Source organism: Meles meles, chromosome 5 (assembly GCF_922984935.1).
Source record: "Meles meles chromosome 5, mMelMel3.1 paternal haplotype, whole genome shotgun sequence".
NCBI lineage: Eukaryota > Metazoa > Chordata > Mammalia > Carnivora > Mustelidae > Meles > Meles meles.
This window is the reverse complement of record NC_060070.1, coordinates 129,603,930-129,621,335: the sequence shown is the minus strand read 5'-3', so window position 1 is coordinate 129,621,335 and position 17,406 is coordinate 129,603,930. Positions and strand designations below refer to the sequence as shown.

Genomic DNA, 17,406 nt, shown 5'->3' with positions numbered 1-17,406 from the left:
GTTTAATCCCCATCACCTATTTAACACTTCGCCCCACCTGCCTCCCCTCTGGTTACCACCAGTTTGTTTAGTTAAGAGTCTGTTTTTGGCTTGCTTTCTCTCTCTCTCTCTCTTTCCCCTCCCCTTTGTTTGTTTTGTTTCTTAAATTCCACATATCAGTACTGCTTGTTTGTGTTTTTTTAGATTTTATTTATTATTTATGTGAGAGAGAGAATGAAAGAGAGAGAGAGCATGAGAGGGGAGAAGGTCAGAGGGAGAAGCAGACTCCCTGCTGAGCAGGAAGCCCATTGTGGGATTCCATCCTGAGACTCCCGGATCATGACCTGAGCTGAAGGCAATCTCTTAGCCAACTGAGCCAACCAGGTGCCCAGTACTTTTTTTTTTTTAAGGATTTTATTTATTTATTTGATAGAGAGGTCACAACGAGGTAGAGACGCAGCCAGAGGGGGGGCGGGAAGCAGGCTTCCCCCTGAGCAGAGAGCCTGATGCGGGGCTCGAACCCAGGACACTGAGATCATGACCTGAGGCCAAAGGCAGAGGCTTAACCCATTGAGCCAACCAGGTACCCCAACCCAGGACTGTATTTATTGATAAAAATTCATGTGTGAATGGACTCACCCAGTTCAAATTGGTGTTGTTTAAGGGTCAATTTTAATCCTTATGCAAAAGTAGTATATTTTGGTGTGGTAAATTCTGGTACTCTTCAGGTTCTAGGACTGTCCTCAAAACAGGTTGTGAAGGAAAATGTTACTAAATATGGGAATGTAATGTGCTATATTAATTTTAAACTATTATAGAAGTAGATCACCCCTATGATCACCCCTAACACAAACAAATTATTTTTAAATAATTACAACAAATCAAACAATGGTGAAGTTTCTTGAATGTCTTTTCTTTTGGTAAATATAAGGCTTAAAATATATATATTTTTAGAAATAATACATGTTATTTTGGAAAATCTACTCAGAAATCAGCAAAGTTAATATTTTAGCAGCTTCTTCCAGTTTTTCAAAATGCATTTTGGGATTACACTGTATATTTACATATAAATGTAATTCTATAGCTGTCTTTATTGTTACCTAATATGTATATGTATATATGAGTAAATCAAAAGTATTTATTATAATGGGAAAGTATTTACATAATATGGAGTAAAAATTAGAATACAAAACTATAGAGTATTTTCTTTTTAATACATGTGCTTTGCTCATATATATAATATATAAGAAATAAGAAAAAGGGAAAAATATAAAAAGAGAAAAATCTTCATATATGTATGTATATTTTGCATCCATGGTCATATTCACGAGTAAAGTTGAGGTATTTGGATGTACTGTGAGGTGAGAATGGCATTTGACACGGACTTCAGGAATCTGGATTTGAGTTGGCCACAGTGTGACCTTGGGCAAGATACTCAACTTCTCAGACTCACTTTCCCAAACCTAAAAGAGGAACAACAGTGCCTACCTCCATGAGGCACTACATGATCTGCTGTGAGAAGCAAATGACCTTATAAACGTGAAGTGTGTAGCGTAGTGCCCAACCCAACAATGCCTCTATTTTATTTCTGAACCCTAGCTCGTTCTGCCTGAAGTTTGAAGTTTTCTCCACTAGATGGTGATGGTAGAAAAATAAAGTGAATCTACCATACTGATTTTTCTAACCAAATTTAAACTTTCTTTTAAAAATCAGCTAAATACAAATAAATTTAAACCATATGATAAGGTTGCAGGAAATGAAACTATTTTAAAGCAGCAAAATCCAGGCTTAAATTTTCTTTTTAAATAACCCGCTGATTGTTTTCAACTGGCCTTGCAGTTTACTCTGAGCCGCGTAAATATCTTCTTAGTTCTCCTTCCCCAGAGTCAGTTTGGGAATGATGTGTTCAGTGGGTAACTCAAATAAGCCCTCTGGTCAGTAACCACAAGTATTATTGAACCTCCAGACATCATCTTGCCGCCTCATATTCATACCCAAGTTATGCTTGAGTATGCATAATGGACGTATGATGGAGAATGAAAATGGACGTCTTGAGTCCATTTAATCCCTGACATCTTTAGTCACCATCCTAGAAGTGAGCCCTATGATTATCTGTTCTCCTTTCAGCTTTGTGATTCCTCTCCCTAACCTAACCTCATGTTCCTTTCTTTCCTGACATTCCCCTGTATCTTCTGGAATCTAATCCACATTTTTTATTCAGTTTATTCTAATAGGTTGTGTACTTTTTCTTGATATTGTAATAAGGTCTTCCGAGTGTTCTATTTTCTTACTGGTCTTGTAGGTATAAAAGAAATGTATTGACTTTTTATTAATTTATTTCATATTTGGCTTTTTTAGAACTCTTTTATTGGTTTTAAGTGATTTTTCTATTGATATAATCTAAAAATAATATATCTGAACTTTGTCCCTGGTTCCTGACACAGAGCTTCAGAAACCTTTGGACTCTACTGAGTGACAGTAGAGTATTATGCCAATCAGGTTGCCTCTGATAGGTTCTTAACATAGCCTCAAACAGGTGGCTGGTCACTAGAAAGACCACCCACACAATTAGAACTTCATACCAACCTGGGGGGTGAGAGGGACATTAGAGATTGAGTTCAGTCACATGGCTAGTGATCTAATCAATCATGCCTATATAATGAAACTCCAGTGAAAGCTTTGGATACCAAGGCCCAGTTGAGCTTCTTTATGCTTGGTTGGTGAGCATACTGATGGGCAGAGAGAGTAATGAGCCTTGTCTCCAAGGGAGAGGCATGGAAGCTCTGCATCTGGTACCCTCCCAGACATTGCATTATGTGTATCCCTCGCTAAAAAAATTGTGATTGTATGTAGAGTGCTTTCAGTGAATTCTGTGATTTGTTCTAGTGAATTATCCAAAAATGAGAGAGTCATGAGAACCCCTCAGGAGTGCAGCTGGCCCCTCAGACTTGAGGATGGTGTGGGGCAGTCTTGTGGAGGACTTTTCCCTTAGCCTGTGGTGTCTGATACTAATCCTGGTTAGTTGGTGTCAGAACTGAATTAATTATGAGACACCGAGCTGGTGGTGTCAAAGAATTGTTGTCAGAACAATACTCTTGCCTTTTCCTTTTCAGTGCATTTATCTATTATTTTGTTTTCTTTTTGAATTGTGTTAACCAGTACTAGTTATTATTAAATTATTGGAGAGAGCAGGTCTCTGAATATTCTAAAGTGAAAATTGAAGTGGCGTAGACAAAATTTTAATTCAATCCCTGATTGAAAAAAACAACTTTTAGTAAAATAGGAGAAAAATGTCTTCTTAAGGTAATTTTTTTTTGCCACAAACTAGCAGCCATTGTTATATTTCATGGCAAAAACACTAAAGATAATCATCATATTTTCACACATATTCATCTTACTTCCTTGCCCTAGAGTTTCCTTCTAGTCCTTTGCTATGTCTGGATTACTATTTACTCTTCAGTTTAGTTAAGTCCTGTTTACCTGCCTCAACCGTCCAGGTGGCGTTGGCGCCCTTTGCCATATGCTCTGGTATCTTTTGACACCTTGTCTATTCTTTATCGTGGATACCTTCATAGGATTCTACCTGCCCATTTACAGGTCTGTTTGCACTCCTGCCTCCACTTCCATCATAGGATAGAGTTTGTCACCTTGCTTGCGCAGGGCCAGACCACAGGCTTGCCATGTAGTGGACACTAGGAATGTACTTGAATGGAATCCATGAAAAAAAGCAATCAGGCAGGCTTCAAGTACAGACTTAACACTTTTCTCCTAAGGTTCACATCTGGAGCATTCTGTTTCTTCGTAAAAGTCACCTGACTGGGTTTTCATTATGGAAAAGCTTGATAAAGACTTCCTGCTGACACAGAGGTATTTAGACAACATTTCATTAAGAAGAAAGATACCTTTTTCTCCCATCAGGTGAGAATAAGGTGGTCATCTAGGACAATGGAGACTTGACCCTGGGAAGTCAGACTGAGTTGCTTTGGGGAGACATGGATTCTAAGTGAAGGTGGCAGAAGATGTAGAGGGCTTACCATGGCATCTGTTTCTTTCTTGCCAATCAAATTGCATTTGAAACCTCATGTTGAGAGGGCTGAAGACCAGAAGATGAACAAACTGTGAGAAACTGGATGTTCTGGGCATAAATGGTGCTGCTTTGGGAGCTAGAAGACCCAGCAGCACTGAGTTGGAGAGGAGGCCATACTCCCTCGCTCTGCTCTGACTCCTGAGCACTTGTGGACAGCACCTGTGGAGAGCAGCCCCAGCACAGATGGTGATGTTTGCACCGTGGACTGAGCTGCAGCAACAGTCAGGCTTCTTCAAGGAGGCTCTTGAGTATTGACCTTCACTACGTGTAGAGCCCTGCAGACATGACATGATGACTGCAGCCCACAGAATAGTTGGTAACATAAATGAAGCAACTCTTTGAGGAATTTCCAGAAATAAGTTGGGGATACATTGGGAACTGCTAGGTGACTGGTTGGAAGTGTGAGGCATTGCAAAGGAGAATCTTAGAGACCTTTTTAAAAAAGGCATTTAAAATAATGTGAAGGTCACAAATGATCTTGTTAAAAACTGGATAAACAGGGGCGCCTGGGTGGCTCAGTGGGTTAAAGCCTCTGCTTTCAGCTCAGGTCATGATCTCGGGGTTCTGGGATCGAGCCCCACATCGGGCTCTCTGCTCTGCAGACAGCCTGCTTCCTCCTCTCTCTCTGCCTGCCTCTCTGCGTCCTTGTGATCTCTGTCTGTCAAATAAATAAAATCTTTAAAAAAAACCAAAAAACTGAATAAACAAAAGAGAAAAATGAACTTTGGCTTCTACCTTACACCACAAGCAAGAATTAATTCAAGATGGATCACAGACCTTGATGTAAAAGCTAAAAGATAAAGCTTCTACAGCAAAATGAAGAGTATCTTCATGACTTTGGGGTAATGATTTTTTGGGAAAACACAAACAGCATTAGTTATTAAAAATATAGGTATATATAAATTGGACTTCATCAAAATTTAAAAATACCTGCTCTTCAAAAGGTATCATTAGGAAAATAAAAACACAAGCCATAGACTGAGAGAAAATATTTCAATACCTTTATCTACATTGGACTTACATCCAGAATATATAAAGAATATTTGCAATTCAATAATAAAGCAGAATGGAGAAAAGGTATAAAATAATATTTCATGAAGGAGATACATGAATAGCCAAAAACCACAGGAAACATGTACAGGGAGATGCAGATTAAAAGTACAATGAGGGGCCCCTGAGTTCACTCAGTTAAGCATCTGCATTTGGGTCAGGTCATGATCTCAGGGTCGTGGTATCAAGCCCCATGTCAGGGTTCCTGCTCCATGGGGAGTCCGCTTTTCCCTCTCCCTCACTCCCCAGCTTGTTCTCTCTCTCTCTTCAATAAATAAAATCTTAAAAAGAAAAACAGTGAAATGCCACTACATTCCTGCTAGAATGACTGAAAAGAAAAAAATGACTGACAATATTAAACATCGGAAGATAAGAAGCAATTGGTGCTCTAACTCATTGCTCATACACCAAATTGTTATAACCATTTTGGAAAATCATTTAGCAATTTTCTTAAAAATTTTCTTAAAAATTTTCTTAAAAAGTGAAACATACCCTTGCTGCATAACTCAGTGATTCCACTCCTAAGGAAGTTACCCAAGAGAAATGAAACATGTCTACAACATCCAACACAACATAACTTGTATGCAAACGGTTATAGTAGATTTATTCATAATAGCCCCAAACTGGAAACATTAAAAGCCCATCAACAGATGAATGGAAAAACAAATTTTGGTTTGGTGATACAATGCCATTCTACTCAGTAAAAGATAAACTGCCAATATATACTGCAAGATAAATAAGTCTCAGAAACATTATGTTGAATGAAAGAAGCCAGACACAAAAGAGTCTATATTGTATGATTCTAATTATGTGACATTCTAGACTAGGCAGAACTAATCTCTAGTGATAAAACTCATGTCAGTGGCTATCTGGGGCAGGAGGGTGGGCATCACTGATGGTGGCAGAGTATTAGGGATTTGGCGAGGTAGCGACAGCAATACGGTGTGTATCGACTGAGGAGATGGTTACACAGTTGTATATATTTATAAAAATATCAAACTGAAAAAAAAAACCACATCAAACTCTATCCTTAAAATGAGTGCAGTTTATTAATGCAAATTTTATCTGAACAATGTCTATTTTTAAAAATACAGTGAGATCCTATTTCATACCCAAGCAAGTGATTAACATTCAAATGACCAGCAATACCAAATGTCAGTGAGGATGTAGAGCGACGGGAACTCCCATATGTTGCTAGTACGTCGCTGGTGGAAGTATAAATGGTGCAAACACTTTGAAAAACTTCTTGTAAAATTAAACATGCATCTACCCTATGATCTAGCACTTGTACTCCTAAGTAGTTACGCAAGAGAGATGAAAACATGTCTACAAAAAACTTGTTGAAGCATGTTTATAGAAGCTTTATTCCTAATGGCAAAAACCCCCAAACCAAACCAAACAAAAAAACACCTGGAAACAATGAAAATTGGAAGGTGAAGGGATAAACTGTGGTCTATTCCCACAGTGAAATACTAACTCGTAATATAACAGGATGGACTGCTGAGGTATACAACAACATAAAAGATTTACACAAATAATAAGTGAAAGAAGACAAACACAAAACAGCATAGATTATGATTTTTTAAATAGGAAGTTCAAGAAAAGGTAAGAGCAGGAGAAATATTTTGTTTGAAATTAGAAGGATGGGGGCACCTGGGTGGCTTAGTAGGTTCAGGGTCTGAGTCTCGATTTTGGCTCAAGTCATGATCTCAGATTTGTGAGATCAAGCCCTGCATCAGTTCCACACTCAGCAGGGAATCTGCTTGGGATTCTTTCTCCCTCTCCCTCTGTCCCCCAACCCCTTAAAATCAATCAATCAATCAATCAATCAATCAATCTTTAAAAAAAAGAATTAAAAGGATGGTTGTCTCTGGGGTAATTGACTGAAAGGGGACATAATGGAAACGTTCTATATCCTGATTGGTTTCTTGGTTAGTTGGGTATACACATCTCTCAAAACCCACAGAACTGTATAGTATTTTAGACTTCTGCGTTTCCCTGTAAACAAATTTTATCTTGATTAAAAAAAATGAATGTGAGGGGTTTTCATTTTTAATAATGGCAGCTGGGAAATTCAGATCAATACCCCTTCTGGAAACAACTGAAGATGCTGGTAAAGTATTTTAAAAATATTTAAAGTATCGAAGGCCTGATAAAATAAGAAAAACTTCAAGGGAAGTCCAAATCCAGAGACAAGAGGGACCTGCACAGGAAAGTTCTTGCCATGCGGAATTTGGCAATTCTGCCAAACGTGGGCTTGGGGTTTTGGTGGCCTCATGGGATGAGGAGGACAATAGTCCAGCTTGAGGTCTACCCAGGCGGAGGGGTTTACTACACCTTCCTCTGCTAAGCTGGTACCCCCAAAGGGCAATACCCTGATGGTAAGAGTGAACTGGAAGTAAACCCAAAGCCATAACTGCTCCAGTGAGATCATAGGAAATGTTGCCTTGGCACTGAGTGATATGTTAAAAGTGCCTATCTTTGAGCAGTGTGGCTACAGGCTCAATCAGCTCTGTGTGATTTTGTAGCCTGGTCTTGCAGTTTCCTGAATTGAGCCTCAAGACAAAAACTTGTTAGGTCCTGAATTTCTGAGAAGTGCTCCCAAGTATTTGGCAGAGGGACAGGGAGGCCCTCTATACAGAAAGAAACACATTTTGGATAACCCATTGGTCAAGGATTCAGAATGGAAATAAGAACATATTTTGAGGGGCATCTGGGTGGCTCAGTTGATTAAATGGCTGCATTCAACTCAGGTCGTGATCCCAGGATCCTGAGATCCAGCCCCACGTCAGGTTCCCTGCTGGGAGGGGAGCCTGCTTCTCCTTCTCCCTCTGCCTGCCACTCTGCCTACCTGTGATCTCTCTCTATCTCTCTGTCAAATAAATAAATAAACTCTTTAAAAAAGAATGTGTTTTAAGTTCAACGATACAAAAATATTACATTTCAAAACCTGAGAGACATACTTAAAACAATAGAGATAAATTTAAAATTGTAACATTAATGCATGTGTTATAACAGAAAGAAGGCTGAAAAACCCATAAGGACTTGTTTTTAAAGAAAAAACTGTAGGCTAATCTTACTCAAGAAATACAGATGGAGAAATCTCAAAAACAAAATATTAACACATCTCATTAAGTAATATGTGAAAGATAGTAGGGAATAACAAGTTGAGTTTTTCTAGAAACTCAAGGTTGATTTTACACTAAAAGATTCAATAATGTAATTACCCACATTAATGGATCTATGTTGGTGTATACATTGAAAATATACATCATGCATGCACAATAATTTCATACAAGTCCCAAGCTGGAAATAGCCAAAATGTTCATCAATAGTAGGGTGTAAGCATAAATTTTATAATATTTATAGAACAAAATATTGCATAATAATGAAAAATGACAGAGACAACTGTGCCCAATAATATGATGAATCAAAGACAGATTTAACAGAAAAACAAGGTAAAAAACAATGCAAATAGTATGAATACATCTGCATACAAATCCAAAGCTAACAAAACAAAACTGTATATAGGGGCATTTGTGTGGCTCAGTGGGTAGAACCTCTGCCTTTGGCTCGGGTCATGATCTCAGGGTCCTGGGACTGATCTCCTCATCGGGCTCTCTGCTCACTGGGGAGCCTGCTTCCCCCCTCTCTCTGCCTGCTGCTCTGCCTTCTTGTGATTTCTTTCTCTCTGTCAGATAGATGGATAAAATCTTTTTTTTTTTAAGATGGATAAAATCTTAAACAAAAAAACCCCTGTATATCTAGTGTGCACGTATAAGTGGTAAAACTACAAAGAAAATCAAAGAAATTGTTATAAAATTTCAAATTAGTGGTTAATTTAAGGGGAGGACAAGGGAATGGGCTTTTGGGGGTGCTGGCAGTATTCTAGTAGCTTTATGGGTGTTTCTAATTATTTCTTAGCTGTACATACAGTTGTATGTTCTTTCTAAATAGGTATATTCCAATGAAAGAAAAATATATTTCGAGTTAGCATGACTTCATTTTGCAGCCATAGGCTGATGAGGCCCTGATGTACAATAACAGTAAGTGATCTTGCACTGTTGTTAAGAAAATTGAGGTACTTGGGAGTATTTTTCCTTCTTAGAATTTAAGCTTTACGTTTTTCAACTGATAACTTTCATTTTTTATAAAAATACTACCAATGTATATATTGGTAATATTATATCACCAATTATAATAACCATGTAGGCTGACATTTATCAAGTCCGTCTGATGCATTAGCCATTCTTATCTCCTTTCTTATATTTAAATGACCATATAAGGTAAATGTGGTCTTCATTTAAGAGATGAAAAAAGCCTAGGCTCAGGAAAATGGAGCAACTTTGCTGACTTCAGACAACAAGCAATCCTCAAATGCATGCCTAAATGTTTCTAAAGTCCATGCTTTATCCACTAGGCTAGTCTCCTTAGTATGGCATTTATGATTTTAATGGCATTTTTTTCAGATTAAGAGGAAAATACATATTTATTTTAGAAAAACTGGTAATTCTTTAAAAGCACAAGCCATAATTCGCATCCCTACTCTCGAGTTACCCGTTGTTAATATTTGGTGTAGCAACCTAATCCATTTTCCTAACAGTGTATCTATCTGTATTACCATTCATCTGTATATTTGTAGAGTATCTTTCTTAAGTCAAAGTTGGAATCTTATTGCATACACTATTCTATAATCTGTCCCTTTCCTCCTAACTACCAAAGCCATCTTTTCTCGTGTTGTTAAACATTCTTTTACATGGGACTTAATGGAACCTAATTTTCTTTTTTCTAGAAGTACCATATCCATTTGACCATCTTGTACTTAGGTTCTCTTACAGGGTTTTAAATATAATAAATAATGTCATCGTGGATGACTTCAAATATAATATTTTGTGTGTAACTCTATTTGGGGAGAGGCAAAATTTTTAGGAATGCACTTGAGAGTCAAAAGTATGTGTGAATTGCCTTTCATAAAGATTAGAACAATTTACATTCCAATGAAAAGTATATGAGAGTGTCTATCGCCCTATGCCCACCCAAGCTTCATTTACACTGAGAATATTTCTGTATAAGGCCACTCTACCAGCTCCTATGGTCCTTTCTGTGTACTGCCATTTTGCCAGTTCCTATGGTCCTTTTACACTCCCCCCCCCAAAAAAAATCAATGCTTTCTAGTATATAGCTTAAAACCTAAGAACATACTGTCAACCATTACATAATAGCTAGATTTATTTTCTACGTAAAAATACCACTTTTACCTTTATTAAGGAATAACACATCTCTAAAAGTAGGTGAAGTATTCACCCATCTCCTCATCAGCCACTAATACCCTCTCTACTGCAGTATTTTTCCCCATGGAAAATTTCCCCCTGAACCTTACCCTCTTGGGAAGAGCAGGCCAACATTTGGTCAGAAGAGTGTGACTTGGGCTTTGCACTTCTGTAATTTCATGCCTTGTTACTATCATAAGCTTCTTCTAGCTCCTGAAATTCACTTCTAATTTAGAAGGTAGAAAAGCATTCCCAAGAATGTAAACATAAATATACCCTTCCTCCAATTCCCTAAACTAAGAAAATGATGACTCACGCTGTAGAATGGAATTTTTAAAAATTGGTAGTGAACACTTTTAGACTTTGCTCCATTGTTTGAAATAGGTGAAATAGGTAGTCACATAGAAGCATGTATTTTACCTTGTAGCAAGCATTTTATTATGTTTTTTATTTTTATGGTTAAATAATTAATGGGAGGGAGATATGTATATGGAATGGAGTAAGGGTAAGAAAGAATTCTATGGTGTTAGGTTGGAATTAGAAATTTACAAGTATGAACTCATGATTTTTAAAAAAAAACTATATTTCTTAGTTTTGTCCATGAAGGAGCTAGAAGCAATGACACCCCAGTAACAAAGAGCTCTCCTATTACCCTTGTCTTAATTTCTAAATACCATCCTTCTCTGAAAGTTACCAGGGCTCCTTTGAGAAATGGCAGATTCTAGAAATAGATCTGGAAAGGTATGACATGAGCTATGAACATCTTGTTATGCCATAAAAGTAAAGAAGTACACAAAAAATAATGGTGGCATGTCAAAAGTACACAGGAGCATGCTCAAAAGTGCTTCCATGGATCAGATCTAGAAGAAATTGAACGTCAAAATGAATAATATAGGGAATGCATATTCATTTTTAAAAATCCACCAGTTCGTGGTGATACTAAAAAGCAAAGGGGGGCAGGATGGGGATGGAGAGCTCTTCTCTTACAGATGAATACCCGTTAATAAATGGAGAAGAAATGATACAATTAGAAAATCACTGCTTTGAGTGCTGTGAAATGTGTAAGCCTGATGATTCACAGACCTATACCCCCGGGGCAAATACTACATTATATGTTAATAAAAAAAAATACAAAAAGAGAAAAAAAAAAGAAAATCACTGCCTAAGAATGGCTCTGGTAATGATTCAGGCAAGAATAGATACTAAAATCATAGGGTGATAGATTGTTGGGGAAGGGGATATCCATAAATTCACAGAGCTGCTTATTAATTCCAAAAATAAAAAGGGTAACTTTACATTGGAAGACTTAATCGGATCATCAAATTTCACAAGACTGATCACATTACAAGCTACACCATGTACCCCCTCTTGTGACATTTGGAAAGACACAACATCACTTACATGGTTTTCATACCCAATGATTTGCTCAGTTCTAAACATGAAGAAACAAGGAGACAATTCAAATTGAGAGATATTTTGTGAAAATATAGGTCTGGAGTCTCCAACGCTATCAATGTCATGAAGATGACTGCGTGATTGTTCCCCAAATATGTAAAAGTAGACTAAAAAGACATGCCAACTAAGTATGCTGTGTGATTTGTGTTTGGATCCTGTTAAGTGGGAAAGTATCCTTATTCTCAGGAGATATACACTAATGTATTTAGGGATAAAGTTTCATGAGGACTGTGACTTACTCTCGGAGAAGACAGCAAATATAGGAAACGTTAACATTTGGTGAATCTATATAAAGGGTATATGGATAGTCATTGTTCTATCCATGTAAATTCTCTGTAGGTTTTAAGTTTAAGAAATAAATCAGAAGACAGATGCCTGCGTGGTTCAGGTGGTTGAGAGCAGGACTTTTGGTTTCAGTTCTCAGGTCAGTATCTTGATCTTGAGATCAAGCCCCGTGTGAACTTCGCACTCAGCGGGGAGTCGGCTTGGGAATCTCTCACTCTCTCCCTCCACCCCTTTCCCTGCCTACATGTGCTCCCTCTATATATAAAACAAATAAAAAAGCTTAAAGAAAAGAAAAAAGTCAGAGGAAAGGAAAAATATTTAACAAAAGTTATATGAAAGTCATATGAGCTTTGGAAATTTATTTATGCACAATATTTATACAATGTTCTTTCTTCCAATTGAATATTACGTGTATTGTTTAAGCCATAGTATATTTACTCAGTGACATGTATTTACATTTTATAAGAAAGTAAAAAAGGATATAACTAGATGAACAAATTGTTAAACCATTACAGAAGTAATGACCAAAAACATTATTTAATGTTTCTGAAGATTAATTTTTAAATGGTCCCATCTATATTTTTATCTAGTTTTTTTTAAACCCTCCTGTTTTTATTTTCATTTTTTTTTACACAGAATTTAGCTACTTACGCAATGTCACTTGGAAATATTAAGGGTCTAATGTAAATACATCTGTACTTTCTGCAACATCATTATCCTTGCTTTAAGAATCCTGTCTCTGAGAAGAAAATGAGATAGAATTTAGTTTTAAGTTGCCACTAATTTTTCTATTAGTTACAAATCATGCACTATGTAGTGTTCACACCGGAAGAAGAGAAGAGTGAGTCTTGACTTTTCCCCACTCACTGTTTCCTTCTCCTTTTCTTTGGCCCCAAGTGACCCAGCAAGTATGGGTATAATTTATGTCTCCTTGGATCCCAGCCTTGGTCACCTGGAAAAGCTGTCCATAAATGTTCAGTAGTGCTTTGTTCCTTTGTTTTCTTTTAACAAGCTTACTCTTTGTCAATAATATTATTAGGTTTTCTTTTTTCTTAATTATGTTATTGAAGTATAATTTACATATGAAATCCACTCACTCTAAGTATGCAACCCAGCAATGTTTTAGGAAACTTAATGAGTTGCACGCTTATCACAATGGAAGTTTTTTTTTACATTTCCATCACCTCAATAAGATTTTATTTATAGTTAATCTCTGTTCCTGCTCTCAGCTTCAGGCAGCCACAAATCTACATTTTGTGTCTGTGGATTTGCCTTTTCTGGACATTTCAAACAAATGGAACTCTTTAATATGTGGTCTTTATTTCTGGCTTTTTTCACCTAGCACAACATTTTTACTTATCCAAGTTGTAGCAGGGATCGGTACTTCTTTCCTTTGTATTGTTGAGTAGTATTCCATTTGAATGGATGCATCACATTCTCTCTTTTTACCAGACCAATTGATGGACATTTATGGTGTTGCCAATTTTTGGCTCTTGTGAATAATGCTGTTATGAACATTCATGTGCCAAGCTCTGAGTGTTCATGTTTTCATTTCTCTTGGGTAGATATCTAGAAAAAAAATTGTTAGGTCACACAGGAAATAACTTTTTAAGAAACTGCCAAACTGTTTTCCAAAACCTGTACCATTTTACCTTCCCACCAACATGTATGATGAGGGTTCCAGTCACTCCACGTCCTCGCCAACATTTACTCTTGTCTGTCTTGTTAATTATAGCTCTTCAAGTGGGTGTAAGAGGCTATTTCATTGTGATTTAATTTGCATCTTCCCTAATGACTGACTTTGAACAATTTTTCTTGTGCTTTGTAGCCACTTGTTTATTTCTCTTCTTTCATGAAATTTCCTTCAAATCTGTTGCCCCTTTTTAAAAATTAGGTCGTTATTATATTGGTGATCTGTAAGAGTTGGTTGTATATTCAGGATACAAATCCTTTATCAAATGTATAACTTCATAGTATTTTCTCCAGGTCTGTAGCTTGTCTTTTCATTTTCCTATGCTGTCTTTTGAAGAGCACATTTTGAATTTCTGTGAAGTGCAATTTATCAGTTTTTGCTTTTATGGCTCATTTTAGCAGTGATTTTTGACAGGAAGAAAATTCAATAGTTATGTGGATATCAGGGATGTCTTTCATTTGCATTTTGGTATTTGTGAAGATTGCTCTACTTTTGTGAATAAATGTTCGAGAGGCTTGCTGTTCTGGAAACATTCAGAATGCTGTGTCCAAATAGAAATTATAAGCACTATCCAGCTTTGTTTGAATGCCAACCAGCACACAGTCATTGGCAATCCACTCTTTATATGGCTTTTTTCGACATTACTCTCTCTTGTTAATTAATGAAAATGTCCCCTGAAATGGATTCCAATTCCCATGGCTTTGTGGAATGTGGTTTTTCTGAGGTTAGTACTTTTTTAAAAAAAAGGATTTGTATCTCCAGAATATCAGGGATAGCCAGGAAAAGTATCACTGAGTCTGTTTATAAGCTCATTGTCAACTTTTCCAAGCATAGGAGCATCTTTAAAACATTCCAATTATTTTTTGGGTATGGACTTAGGATGCTGAGGCTATGCAGACAGATCATGATGGACATGCATATGTTATATGGTTTTTTGTTTTGTTTTGTTTTTTGGTGGTCAAGTATTGTACCAGGTTGCTTGTCCTTGTTCCAGAAGCTGGAAATAATATGACATAGCAGGACTGTCATAAATTTTAGAAGACAATTTTCGTCTTCTAAATTTTAGTCTAATTTTAGAAGCATAGATTGTTTTAATTGAGTTTTCCTTTTTTATGACAAATAGACATAATTTAAAGGCTTCTCTCTTATAATTAATTAACAAATATCTATCAAATACATATTGTGCAGAGAACTATCTACATGTGATGACTTCCAAATTTATATCTCCAATCTGGACTTCTTCCCTGAAGTCTAGATTTCCATTTCACAACCTATTCAACTTAAATGTCCAATGGACCTGTCAAAAACTGAGCTCCTGATCATCCACCTCCAAAATTGCCCACCCCCCCACCCCCCGCCCCGCCATGTCCTTCTCCATCTTAGTTAATGTCTACTCTGACCTTCAAATGCTCAGGAAAAAAATTGAAAAGTCATCCTTGTCGATCATCTTCCTTTCACACCCCAGATCCAATCCATCACAAATTCTGGTGGCTTTAAATGGAATGAAAATCCCTAGATGAGATTCTGACACAGGAAAGGGACATTAGGGAAAACCTCATTAACTCTGAATGAAACATGCAGTTTCATATCAGCATTGGTTCGTTAACTGTGACAGGTGTCGGATGTTAACAATAGGGGAAATTGGGTGTACAAGAGGGCATGTGGAATCTCTCCGTGCTATCTCTTCACTTTTCACCTTTTCTGTAGATCTCAAACTATTCTAAAATAAAACAACTTATTAAAAGAAAAAGCAAAGGAGCAGATCTTGCTGTTTTCTGGTTCATTGGAGCCTGTACCTGGTTTGCTGGACTGAGGGGATGGAAGATTTGATCCCATATGGATAGTCTGGATGGAAGTTATGGTCAAATCAGCAGAAGGCTATACATGTTGCCTTTGGGCAGGGGATTTGTCATTTTATCACTTTATCACTTTTTTCACGATTTAACTAGTCCAAGCAAAATTGGTAACCTCAACATTAGTTCACTCTTTTCGTAACAGTTTTGTTAAATAATTTACCTTTAGCAAATACCTAGTTTTGTTTAGTTACTCCTCCTAAAGAGCAAAGTTCTCTTATCCTAGAAAAACACCTAAAGTTTTCCTTTTTGAAGGTCTTGCTACAATTCCTTATATGCTACTCAAAATGGAAATGTATTTTTATATTATATGGAGCACAATGATCTGAGTTAAGAATAAGAACTTTTTCTCTTTTGGAAAAACAAGAGAACTCTAGAGGCTGGTGTTGGTGTGGAGAGTGCGGGGGTCAGCTAAGGCTCCAAAGAGGAAGATAATTTCTGGGTCTTGAAGAATTGTACGATTGTCTGTATTACGAGCTCAGGTAGTCGAGGTTTTATGCCACTTAACTAAATCCAGAGATACGCTCCTGTTAGGATCATGTAGGTGGGTTGTTTGCACTAGATTCCCTTTTCTTGACCTGTGACAGACAATGGGGGGGGGGGAAATCACAGTGTTCTTTGTAAGGAGAGTTTATGAAAATGCATTCTTGTTTTTGCAACTCTGTGGATGCCTTAAACAGGTGACCTTTCCTAGAGCTGGAAACAGTTGGAGATATGGCAAATCAATTTAAGCACTGAGAAAACCAAAACTTGCTGTGTTTTCAAAAGATCTCTCATATTCTAGTTATGTATGTTCTATGTGTCACATGGGCAAACAAAGGTGGCTGTGGGATTCCCACACCCAGAATCCTCTTGGCTGGGAATGAGCACTTAAATCATCATGAGTCTAAAAGGGGCAGGAGAACAGGGCATCTGATTGTCAAAGGCAAATGGTGCTTGGTAATTCTGAGAGTATTGCCACACTGATGAGAAGAAAAGGTGAAGGTGATATTTCATCCACTGTTCCCAGTACATCCTCTCCTTACCTGACCTCTGAAATGGAGCCATTGGCCTTGAAAAGCCTGGTGTCTAAAATTAATGTTCTTCCCCTTCTGACTAAGAAGGCAACAGCTGAGCAACATGAGATCAAGGACCATATTAGTTTAAACAAGGGCTCAAAGTGGCATTTGAGAGAGAGGATACTTCCTTTCCGAGTGGACACTTGTCTTTTCAGAAGACTTATACCAACTGAGAGTAAAGACTTTTACCAGAGAATTGCATAGTCATCTTGAACTCTGCAAAACTTCCTTTTATCTGCCGGAAATTGTACTCTGCACTTGGAGTGGTCCAAACCCTAGGATGTCCTCCTATACATGGTAATTACTATATTTTAAATAATTGTTATAACCTCTCGCATCTCCTCTTTCTATATTGCCTTAAAACAGGTTGTACCAAACTCCAGGTAGAGCTTAACATTTATTATTTCTTTGCAAAATTATTATATCTTGGACATGTTTTCTTTTTAATATGTTAGTTTTTATGTGGCTTCCTGATCCAACCTGAGTACCATCTGCAGCTACATATTATATATAAGTCATAGTTTGCTTTAGAAATAGCTATGCATCTGCCTCCTTATTTTAATAATGATGTTTTCAGGGCAATTTGAAGAAGAAATGCTAGCATTGATCTATAATGTATCGTAGAGAACTCTGGTTGGTACTACTTACATTTCAGAGTGTTTGAAGTAAGGTCTTT

The 17,406-nt window shown here is 37.1% G+C and overlaps 1 protein-coding gene across 1 annotated transcript in view; it reads left to right on the top strand.

The window, feature by feature from the left end:
• Positions 1-17,406, top strand: part of MYLK4 (myosin light chain kinase family member 4) — a 112,645-nt gene that overhangs the window by 7,471 nt on the left and 87,768 nt on the right. The gene's annotated exons all lie outside the window — the stretch shown is intronic.